Genomic DNA, 12,942 nt, shown 5'->3' on the forward strand with positions numbered 1-12,942 from the left:
CAACATATTTGGTTGCTGTAAAGTTGCATGTTTAAGGGATCTCCCTTTACAATAATTTTAACGAAGTTAAACAAACCAAAACAAAAAGGTTAACAAAGTTAAACAAACACACAAGATCGTTTAAAAATGTTACACCGTTTTTAAGAAGCCCCTCCCACCACCTTTGCTCGACTAAATTTCCCCAAAGTTTCACCGGCTGTCAATTGCGTTTGCCTTCGCTAACTCGGCCAACGATGTCTTCATAACAGCACATGTCACTGGCGATTTGGGGTAAACGTGTTTTATTCCAGGCGTGTGTGCACGTGCGCGCGTGTTGTAACGGCGCGCCGGATAGAGTGCACGGCCTTGTTTAAGCGCCCATGCACGCGTGCGTGGGTAACGAATCGACCATGCTACCATGGAACACAACCTAATAATGCCCCCCCCCCCCCCCCCGAGTTTCCCGGCTGGCTTCTTCTCGCCACCCCAACGACAGCTCCGTTGTTCGTGGCTGCTACTGCGGGCGGTTTTGCCACCGAAGCTAGCTGGGTAACTGGCTACACGGGATTTTCGGCGTAGCAAAGAAACATTGAGTCGAGTGGAAACGGCGCAAGACGTTAGGAAGACATTATCATAATAATACACATATAGCGACAATAAACACGTGGGATTCACGAATAGAGAAGACTGACCACGGTTCACATAATATCGCTCTAACTTTTCAATATGTGCTCCAATTAATGGAATTCTTTCACCAGAATATGGTTCACATTCTCTAAATACTTTTTTTTTACAAATTAAACGCCTCAAGCAGCGGTTAGCGCTACGCCGCGCGACGGACCCGGCGACCCGAGTCCGATTCTCGCTCACGGCCAACACCGGTGGCGATTATCTGAACCGGTGCTGGGCCTCCCCGAGGTCGACTCAGCCTCAAACGAGTACCCGGTGCGTTGTGTAAAATTGTTGGCCACTGGGGAGACAAAGGCGGCCTGGCGCGTTGCTGACCACCCTCCTCCTCGTATGCCGCACCGTCCGTCATCGTCTGCAATCACGTGATGATATTTATAGTTTGTGTATGTGAAGCGGCTGCGTCGTGCCTGCCAGCGGCGGGTGACATATGAACTGGTCTTAGGCCTCCCCTAGGTCGACTCTGGACTCAAACGATTAACTAAAAAGTGAAGAACGAGTCGGCCGTGCCGCACCACTCACTCGATGTGTGCGTGTGCGCCGTGGTGACCTTAATAGGTGCTCGCTTACAAATCTCAACGGTTTGTGTGACGACACGGAGATGGGGGGCTTTGTGTGTGTGTGTGCGTGTGTGCGTGCGTACGTATGCGTGACGTTCAAGGCTTATCGGGAAGATCTTTCTCTTTGCGCGAAGTGAATTCACCGCGCGAGTCGCCATCAGCCCGGGGTTTAAACCGATGCACATTTCAGGGTTCACTTTCCCATCAAAGCCCTCTTTTCTCATTCCATCTGTTACCCATTTGCGTCCGGCCAACTTAGCCTGAACGCTGATTAGAGTCACGACTACAAGTCGGACTCTCGTCTTCTCTTCCTTTGCGGGCGAACGCGTGGCGTGTGGCTCTGTCCATCCCCTGCCTCCGTAGGCGTCGTGTAGGCGCGCACGTGTCGCGGAGCGGTAGTGTACGAACCCCGGCCACACGAGTTCGATTCCCGCTCGCGGACAACACCAAGTGACGATTTATCTGGAACCGGTCCTGGGCGTCCCCTAGGTCGACTCAGCCCCAAATGAGTGCGGTGTGTGAACTTCGTCACTGGGGAGACAAAGGCGGCCTGGTGTGGTGCTGGGCACCCACCCCGTGCCGCCCTTCATAGATATTCGCTAACAGCACTTGCCCCAAAAGTCTGTTAAGGCTATACGGGGGATTTTTTTCCTATACATTTATGTGGGGAGCGTTGGTGCAATGCCAAGCGCGGCGTAGCGGCAACCCGGATTCTATTCCCCTTTGCATATGACGAGCATCACAAATCGGGGAGACAAAGGCGGCCGGGCGTGGTGCTGGACACCCACCCCGTCATGTGCCGTGCCGACTTTCATAGGTGTCCCACGAGTCTTCTAAAGGCTACACGGGGGACCTTTACCTTTGTTCCTGCGTTGTTGCGCGCGACGCGAGTCCCTTAACGCTATTGCACATCTCGCTACGAGAGCTTGAAACCGTAGGGACGAGAAGGAGGAGGATCGGGATGAGGATCGGGAACACGGCGAGGAATTCAAAGCACGTAACTACGGATGTAAATTAGTGTCACTTAAACCCAAGTGTCTCGTTGCGACTTGGCTGGCCGGGAGAAGCAGTCGCGTCTCAAAGTGCGAGGCACATCTCGTTTCACACGCCACGTGACCACTGGCCGACCGGTGTAACGCTGCACGATGGCATGCACGTGGTTCTTCACCCTCACTGCAGCCTTGCACCCCTTTGCATCTCAATCGATCGTAAAAAAATGTTGTTAGTAAAATACATCGGGGTTTGATGAAACAAAGTAAGTTGTTACCCTCTAAAATAAATCTGGTCATGTCTCGAACCCCTAGAAAGGGAATATCGCACCCCCAGGGGGTGCAGCGTGCAACCCAGGTCAAGAACCAATCGCGATCAATTCTATTTATTAAAAAAGGTTGCTGCTTTTTTGGGGGGGCGGGGGGAGGGGTTAGATCGCGTAAATATAAATGTGTCGTTAACCCACCACCAACACCACCATCCGACACAGCCAATTAGTAAGGGTCGTCACGTGAACAAAACGTGCACGTTAATGACTACTTCAGCACACCGGTGTGGAAAAGCAATTTACTTTGCTCCATCGCGTGCCATCGAGACGAGGAATGCATTCGGTAATCTGGCAAAGGAAGTGTCGCTGGAGATAATGGTTGCGAGTATAGAGAGATTTTTAAAAATGTATTTCCCCACGTGGCTTTTGAAAAAAACATGCCTCCTATAGTAGCTCTTTAATTTAGCACACAGCACATTATTGCTTGAATTTAGCCAAATTGTTCACGACCGCTGAGCCAGATTTAACGCTCAAGGGTCGTTTTGTGCGGTTATTAGGAACTAGAGTCATATCATCGGCTTACTACGCTGGAGATTCTGGTTAAGTGATGGGTGGATGAAAGTCGGACCGTGGATTCGAACCCGAGAAGTCAACGGTGTAAGCTCATCGATCTGACTTCTGAGCCAGCCGTTCGTCTCTACCTATGTATTGTTTCCTTAGACCGCTAAATACTATCGGACAAATTGTGCTCAAATTCACAATGTTATAATAAAATAAAAACTAGTTTACGTCAAGTCAAAGTAAATTATTATTCAGTTTTTATAGTCTTGAACCTGTGCTGGCAATTCATCATTCTTATTGCAGGGAGTTTGAGTCCAACCACAAAGTGGTAACTATTTTATCAACCCCGGATGGATGATGGGCTGAGTCAACCCCCACACCGGGCGGTGGTGTTGGCCGTCTGGGCTGGCTTCAATTCATAACTGAGGCAGGCTATGTAACCATCTGTCGATACATGATGCCATTGACTTACATGTGTTCTCGAAGAGCCAAGTATGTGCATGCGTATTTGTGAGTTCAACACAGCCCGTCACGTTTCTGTGGTTGATAACCAAAAAAAATAACACTGGTCCCACCTTTTTGAGAAAGCCAAGAGCCGGTAATAACACTTTAATTTTAATAACAAATGTTAAAGTCAAGTGAATGTTTACAGTCTTCAAGCCTTGCGGTGGAAATTCCTCTCTGTCAGTGTTATACTCAACCCGCTGGCTAAACGGAATGTGGAATTTCCACCTCTATCCCAGGACCGCCGATTTAACAAATACACGAACAATCAAACCACTCGAGCAAGGTGGTGGTGGGGGGATTCTTTGACGCTTGGTGGTGGTGGATTTTTTTTTATTTAAGACGGCACACGCGTGCTGTGACGGTCACACGTGTCAGCCGTGGAATGTAATTTTGCGTAACGCAGCCTCTAGCCTGGTGCTGGTTTCGCGTGAATCTGAGCCCACGTGTCTTCACCTTGGCAGGACCCGTTCCTGGAGAGCCGCGTTTCTCGGCCATGCGTTCAGCGGGTCCACAGTTCTTGTAATTACAGTGGTGGGAGGAGGGGGGATGAGGGTGGTTTGTTCATAGCTGTGGCCGATGCAGCAAGGATTCGATGCATGAACAGACAGTTTTCGGGCGAAGTCAAGGCACGGGTTGAGCACTTATATCTATGATACCTTTTTTGGGGGGGGGGGCAGTATCAACACGACGATTTATTTTGTAAAGAATATGCTTTATCCTCTCTGGCATAGATAAGGAGGCGTTATAAGATGTTCAAACAACCAAATAGATACCTGCTTCAAGGCATCAAGTCTGCATTAACCGCAAATACTTGTGGCAAACATGCAAACACACACGCTCTGATAATATAATATATGCATTGCTGTTTGAACATCTTAACAACCAGAAATGGTAAAGCCTATTTCTAACCCACCCCACCCCATCATTTTGCTACTGGCAAAAAAAGATCCTGTAGATATTTAACTTCTCAGTTCGAACTATTCATGCTTTGATACTTGTATCGGTGCCTTTGCGCTGTTCGCCTTTTGGCGTTCTCCGGTCTAACACCGGTGGTGAGACAATGCCATGAAAGAGGCTTTGTGTCTCTGGCGTTGGACAATCAGTGTCAAAAGCAACGCGCGCGTTATTATCAGACCACGTTCCTGTTTGCCTGTTTTGCCACAAGCACAGTGCGTGTGGGTTAATGCAGCCTTGATGCATTGCAATGAGTGTGTCCATTTGGTGTTAGAACCTCTTAACACCTCATCTTTTATTTACGCCAAGACGTAAGTCCTGGAATCAGGTTTTATTCTGTTCCTGTATTGCGCGCAGACCGGATTGCTGTAAGCAACAAATTACGCTCCGAATTTGTTTTTATACCCCCCCCAACCCCCAATTCACACAATGTTTCTCTCTTTGTAAAAACAACGGATACAATGTTGTATAAAGCCTAAAAGCTGCGTTCCCCACAACCCACGTTTCAGAATGTGACATTTCCGACAAGTTGGGTTCATTTATATATTTTTTTAAACTATAATTTAGTATTTTTTGTTTTTTTTTGTACTCTGTCGGCAGGTTTTTCTGCCAAGCTATATATTTGTTTTATTGGCAGGGGTAGTAACCATGCAATTTAGCAAGCGGCGGAGGCGGCTGGCGACGGATTAAATCCGAGGATTATAAATGATGTCAGTAGGATTACATTTGTCACTATCACAAAGGCTCAGAGGTACCCCCATTATGTTTTATTTTCTTAAACTCTGACTTGTTAATGATTTTGAGCTCATTTATCTGAGCTTTCGAAAGCTCTAAGCCGTAATTGGAGGGAAGGAGATATGTTTTAGTGCGGCATAGTTCACAAGGCTTCATTAGATGTGGCTTATTAGCCGAGGGGTATTTTCAGGGTCGTGGCTTTGTGCGTGTCAGTATCTCTGTGGTCTTTGTGTGTCTGTTGTGAAGGCGTGTGCGAGTCTGTTCAGGCTATACCGAGTGTGGGAGGGGATCTTTGTGTGCGAGTAAGTCGGCTCAGCCTAAAATGAGTACCTGGTGCGGTGTGTAAACATCGCCACTAGGGAGACAAAGGCGGTCGGACGTGGTGCTTGGCACCAATCCCCTCGTGTGCCGTGCCGGCCTTCATAGGTGCTCGCTAACAGCACTTGCCCCAACAGTCTGTTAAGGCTACTGGGGGGTGCTTTGTGTGATAACCTTTACCCGGGTTCAAAATAACCATCAGGCTCACGTTCCATTGCCGAGGGGATAAACTTTAATTCTAGATTTGAAGCTTTCGTGACTGCAAGGATTCATGCTCTTAGTTTTTTCGGTAAAGTCACGTAGGTAAAAAAATGAAATAAAAATGAATAAAATAAAAGAATAATAAAATCACATTTTTTTATTTTTATTCATTTAAATTTAATGACTTTACCGAAAAAACTAAGAGTATGAGGGGATAAACCTCAATCAACTGCTGGATGAAGGCTTTCCCACAGCGTGTCCGTCACGATATCGTCTGACCATACTTCTCCACCCTGGTCAGTGAAGGGTCAGTGAAGGGTTTTTGGGGGAGTGAGCATGGCGGTTCAGGTATCACTCGCCACTGATGTTGTCCGTGACCGGGGCGCGGGGGGGGTGTGATTTGAGACCGCGTTAAGTCACTCACCACAGTGTAGCGACATATTTTTTTTTATATTCCATTCATTCTGAGGCGCAGAGCAAACATCGAAAATCAGACGCTGATTCCATCTCAAAAGGTAACTCCGTCTAGCAGCGAGGGGGGGGGGGTGCGGGGCCCGGGGCAAACCCCACCGTGTGGGTGCTCCCATCACACCAAAGCGCGCGCGCCCCCCCAAAGTGCGGGGCCCGGGGCGATCGCTCCCCCCCCCCAGATTTGCCGTACCCCTAAGGGCGTTGGTTATCAACTGTGTTTGGCTACTACTGTTAACCCCCCCCCCCCCCCCCCCCATTCTACCGCTTGCCTGACCCAACGTGGTTATCTGAGAAATAAATGAACGTCAATATTTCTAGATTTGAAGCTTTCGTGACTGCAAGGATTCATATTTTTAGGTTTTTTTCCGGTAAAGTCACGTAGGTTATTTTATTTTACTTTCATTAATTTTAATGTTTTACCTACGTGACTTTACCGAAAAAACCTAAGAATATGAACGTCAATATTTTTACCCAATTTTCCATTCTGTGAGGTTATCTCAGCTAGCTAAGTAACTGCGCGCGAAATAAATAAAAATGCACGCGTGAGGTGATTTATTATTGCTCGCTGGTTACTCTCGGAGAGCAGCATCGTTAAAGATCAATGAGTTTAGTTAGACAGGTGTTTTTTTTTATATCGTGCTCGGTTACCGTATGCATTTAAATGTTATCACAGTTATTTTATACATCGGCAGATTCGGGCAACGTGATAATTCACCTCAATGACTCTCACGTATACGATACAATTTTTACACATTTATAATAAGCAGTACATCTCCTCACGTAACCCTCCCCCCCCCCCCGGAGAATTTGCCTTGTCTACCCCCCCCCCCTCACGACGACCCCTACCCCCTCTACCCCCCCCCCTCACGACCCCCTCTACCCCCCCCCCTCACGACCCATACCCCTCTACCCCCCCCCCTCACGACCCATACCCCTCTACCCTACACCCCCCCCCCCCTCACGACCCCCTCTACCCCCCCCCCCTCACGACCCATACCCCCTCTCGCCCCCCCCCTCACGACCCCCTCTACCCCCCCCCTCACGACCCATACCCCTCTACCCTACCCCCTCACGACCCATACCCCTCTACCCTACACCCCCCCCCCTCACGACCCCCTCTACCCCCCCCTCACGACACATACCCCCTCTGGGGTTCTGTATGGGACGGGACGAGTGTTCTGTATGGGATGGGACGAGGGTTCTGTATGGGACGGGACGAGGGTTCTGTATGGGATGGGACGAGGGTTCTGTATGGGACGGGAGGAGGGTTCTGTATGGGACGGGACGAGGGTTCTGTATGGGATGGGACGAGGGTTCTGTATGGGACGGGACGAGAGTTCTGTATGGGATGAGACAAGGGTTCTGTATGGGATGAGGGTTCTGTATGGGACGGGACGAGGGTTCTGTATGGGATGGGACGAGGGTTCTGTATGGGATGGGACGAGGGTTCTGTATGGGATGGGACGAGGGTTCTGTATGGGACGGGACGAGGGTTCTGTATGGGATGAGACAAGGGTTCTGTATGGGATGAGGGTTCTGTATGGGACGGGACGAGGGTTCTGTATGGGATGGGACGAGGGTTCTGTATGGGATGGGACGAGGGTTCTGTATGGGACGGGACGAGGGTTCTGTATGGGATGAGACAAGGGTTCTGTATGGGATGAGGGTTCTGTATGGGACGGGACGAGGGTTCTGTATGGGATGGGACGAGGGTTCTGTATGGGATGGGACGAGGGTTCTGTATGGGATGAGACGAGGGTTCTGTATGGGATGAGACGAGGGTTCTGTATGGGACGAGGGTTCTGTATGGGATGGGACGAGGGTTCTGTATGGGATGGGACGAGGATTCTGTATGGGACGAGGGTTCTGTATGGGATGGGACGAGGGTTCTGTATGGGATGGGACGAGGGTTCTGTATGGGATGAGACGAGGGTTCTGTATGGGATGAGACGAGGGTTCTGTATGGGACGAGGGTTCTGTATGGGATGGGACGAGGGTTCTGTATGGGATGGGACGAGGGTTCTGTATGGGATGGGACGAGGGTTCTGTATGGGATGGGACGAGGGTTCTGTATGGGATGGGACGAGGGTTCTGTATGGGATGGGACGAGGGTTCTGTATGGGTGTAACGTAATCCAAGCAGTGTAACGTCATCCCAGCCGTGGCATTTTCGACGAAATGCAATTCAATTACCAGTTGACTTTGATGACGCGGGGTTGTGTGCCGGGAATTGGTGTGCGTTTGCTGTTGTTGTCGTCCCCAACACGGTAATCCGATTACACAAGGAGGCTTGAGTAATAATTATAGTATTAGAGCAATTGTAATATAATTACAGTAGCATTGATTACACTATTTTGTCCGGGAGTTGTAATCTGGTTATAGCAATCCACCGTTGCCTGCAATATGTTAGTTACTCTGCAGTAGTGTCTTCTTGGTTCTTTCGGTAAAGTCACGTAGAAGGGAAATAATAAAATAATAAACATAATAAAATACAATTCTCACGACGTTTCGGGCACAACGCAAGCAGCCGTCCTCAGGTGGAGAACAGGTCTGTCGGAAAGACAGCGTCCCAATGCGCTGTCTTGGGACGCTGTCTTTCCGACAGCTCTGTTCTTCACCTGAGGACGGCTGCTTGCGTTGTGGCCGAAACGTCGTGATAATTTTGTTTTATTATGTTTTGTTTTTATTATTTTATTACTTCCCTTCTACGTGACTTTGCCGAAAGAACCAAGAAGATGAATCCCTGCAGTCACGAAAGCTTTAAATCGATAAATTCTGCGGTAGTGGTTTGTGCATTTATGGTGCTTAGAATTTCTCATCAAATATATCTCGAATTGCTCAATCAGAATATAACAAAGACGCCGGCGAAGATCTGCCGTGTAGATTGTGGGGGGGGGGGGGTAAGTGCTGTTCATGATCGCGACCAATGAAGGCCGACACGGCACACGAGGGGGTGGATGTCCAGCATCACACGCGGACGTCTTTGTGTCCCCAGTGCTGATGTTTTACACACCGCACCAGGTACGCATTCGTGTAAGGCCGAGTCGACCTAGGGGAGGTCCAGAGCCGGTTCAGATATTCGTGCAGCGGTATTGAACGCGGGTCGCCGGTTTCGTCACGTGGTGCGCTAACCACTCCACCACCGCTCCCCATTCAGCACGTATGCACACACACACGCATGCAATGCGCAAAATAAATAAATTACGAAAAGTAATCAACTGACAGCGGACGCTTAATAAATTACTGTAATCTGATTACACACTGAAAGCAGAGTAATAGAGCCGAATTACCAGCGTCTGGCCTGGGTAATCCGTTTAGTTGTAACATGTTCTCCTGTGTACGGACTTAAATGCCTACCCATTCAATTGCATTTATAGATATATCACTAAAGCCGCGGCAGGCCGACGCTCCTGCTAATGTCACCGGCCACGATCTGTCCACTGCTGGACGAAGTTTTACCCAAGCCACATCTCAAGGTCACCGCGATGGGACGATCCATCCCGTGCGCGCGGCACGCGCCGATCTGAACGCTCCACCCCAGGATCGTCCCCCCGTGGGTCGCGTGTTCCCCCTCCATCGACTTACACTCTGTCGCCAGTCTCTAACCACTCTCGCGCGGCATCGTTTCGTGGCGCCTTTCACATTTGGAGAGTTCGCGTCTCTCGGTCGCTCTCTCCCCACCCCCCCCCCCCCCCGTGGTCCCGTGTTTTTTTTTAATCTTTTATATTAAGTTCACTTGCTTGCGCACTTACGACCGTGCAAATCTTTCGGTCGTTTTTTAACCCACTTCCCGTGATCCAATCGAGCTGACATTTTGCACACAGACTCGTTGTGCGTGACAATGCTTTTTCGTAAAAATTTTTTCCAAAATTTTACACTTTTTAGGGAATTTTTTTTTATATGTAATTACCAATTGCTTAATGGTGTCAGGCAATCATCTGACCCATAGGTGGCAGCCATCTCAAGCCAGAGGACGAGAGGACTCTAGCCGCCACGCATATAAAGGATTTATAGTGAAAAACTTTGTTTTTACGGGTTAATTTTTCCCCCCCCTACACATTTCGAATCAACAATCACGCGTTTAGAGTATTTGGCTGCGACAAATTTCCACGTGGTTAATGAAGCCACTTCGTTGAGCTCTAATTTGGTGGTCGCTTCCGAAAACGATCTATAACAACTTGGCAAAATAAAATGAAAATATCGTTTAAAAATAATTGAGTTATCCTTCTAGATTTGAAGCTTTCGTGACTGCAAGTATTCATATTCTTAGGTTTTTTCGGTAAAGTCACGTAGGTAAAACATTTTAATTAATAAAAGTAAAATAAAAATAAAATAAAAATCACGACGTTTCGGAGGCAACACAAGCTTCCGTCTTCAGGTGGAACCGTCACAGCACGATTGCTGTATCAAGTAAACATTTACTTGATACATTTACTTGATACAGCAAGCGTGCTGTGACGTGTTCCACCTGAAGACGGAAGCTTGTGTTGCCTCCGAAACGTCGTGACTTTTATTTATTTTATTTTACTTTTATTACTTTTTATTTTTATTTTTTACCTACGTGACTTTACCGAAAAAACCCAAGAATATGAGTTATCCTTCTTTCGAGCGGTCAGCACGAAGTGCGGAGAGAGAGAGAGGGAGTGCACTGCGTGCCCGAGACGTCGCCTTTGCTCAAAGCTCCTCCCTCGGACCATGTGTGTCTGGGTGCGCTCACAGCGACGGTCACTGGCAGAGGAGGAAATGGAGATTAAAAGCGCGAGCCACGCGCGTTTGGACTTTTTGTTTTTATTTCCGCGGAAATGTTCTGCAATTTACCGAGGGGAGGGGAATGGGAGGGGGGTCCTCAGCCCAGCCCGAGAGACCCTGGCCAGCCCCCCCCCCACCACCACCACCGTTACATTTTATGGGAGCCCATGGCTATTATTGTTTTAGAGGCGGCAGTGCGGGGAGGGGGGGTTCTTTGTCTATTGAATCCCACTTGAGATTTTGTTTTTGACCCTTCTATCTGGCAACAAAACTGACACCTTTTTTTACAAGGAGTCATGTTTGCATTGACCACAATACCTGCAGTCGGAATGCAAACAAAAAACATAACTCTGATAATGTATGCACTGTCCTTGAAGTTGATTGGTCCACACCCGGACAGTGCATACATTATTAGAGTTATGTTTTTTGTTTGCATTCCGACTGCAGGTATTGTGGTCAATATAAACATGACTCCTTGTAAAAAAGATGTCAGTTTTGTTGCCAGATAAAAGGGTAAACAAACAATTCTTATATTTTGCTACTGGCAAATGAGGTTCCAATGGTGAATCCAATTTTTTAAACGACTATAAATCGTATCGTCGGTTGATGCAATTCATATTTTTTTTGAAGAAATTATGTTTCGCATTATAATTAATGGAATTCGGGGGAAGATATATTTTTTTAAGATTCGCACTTTAAAAAAAGTTTGCTCTTTAAAACAAAGCATACTGCAAACTAAATTCCTAATACAAACTATGCACGAAATTCTCCGTAACAAAATAAAGTAGAAACTGACACGCGCATGCATGAAGTTGAACCACTAAAGAATAGTAACAGAAATAAAATCAAAGTTAATCTGGACAGCAGAAGAATCACCAGCAGCACATTGACTTTTGTTTTTTAAGTTAAACTGTATTTACATCAGGGGGACCGTAACACATCCACATTACGATGCATTTTTTTTACCATTATCAAAAATAAACATGTGCAAAATAATACGTGCGAGTTAAAATGCGGTCCGGGGAAAATAGCGCGTTACAGTCGCACGAAAAGCGAGAGCGATGATTTTTTTTTGCCGTCGTGCGATCACTACGGTGACGAGGCTCCAACGCAAATCTCCTGCCACCATCACCACCACCGCCGCCGCTTTCCCCATAACGGGACTCGCAGAGCAAAAGCGCCGGAATTGTTCGTAAATATGGTAGGGGAAGGGCGTAAATATAAAAAAGCACACGCGACCATCTTGGGGAGGACTTCTGATCGCAATTCCATCGCCACAATTAGCGGCGGGGGGGAATGTAAATTTGTTTTCCTTCAAAGTTCTAAAAAATATATACATTAGGAGAGGGAGGGAGGGACATACATACAAACTTCCATACATCACATGCACGTACCGGTATACATATCTATTACACATACCGGTACGCAAATTACTTTTAAAAAAATTTCCACAGTTTCGGCTGCTGCACTTAAGCCGTCCCCGTGTTCAGCAATCACGGGCTATTGTGGATATTTTTGTGTTCCTGGAATAGCTTGTTTTCCTACGACTAGCCACCACCACAAGCACCGCAAGCCGTGCATGAGAAATGTTTTCGATAATTAAGCACGTGCAACAGATGGGTTTTAAGATCCACCAAGTTTTGAGAGTTGATCGTTTTTTTCTCAAATAGCTTTTCGGCCAGATTGTAGCAACGCACGCACACACACACGTATATATATAATGTACAGAAAATCTACTGGAAACTGAATACTTTTTAATAAATGCATAATGGATGTCTGTTCTGCCAAAACATGTACGGTTTATTTAACGTTTTTTTTAAAAATAGAGACAGAGAAAACGGCCCAAAAGCGAATAATAATAATAATAATTCCGACCATATTTCAATCGCCGTTGTTTCATTGGAGGGGGGGGGGAGGGGGGGTGGCTGGGGGTGGAATTCTGAAATTATTATTTTGGTGGAAT

This window comes from Lampetra planeri, chromosome 43, assembly GCF_965212315.1.
Source record: "Lampetra planeri chromosome 43, kcLamPlan1.2.h2, whole genome shotgun sequence".
NCBI classification, from domain to species: Eukaryota; Metazoa; Chordata; class Hyperoartia; order Petromyzontiformes; family Petromyzontidae; genus Lampetra; species Lampetra planeri.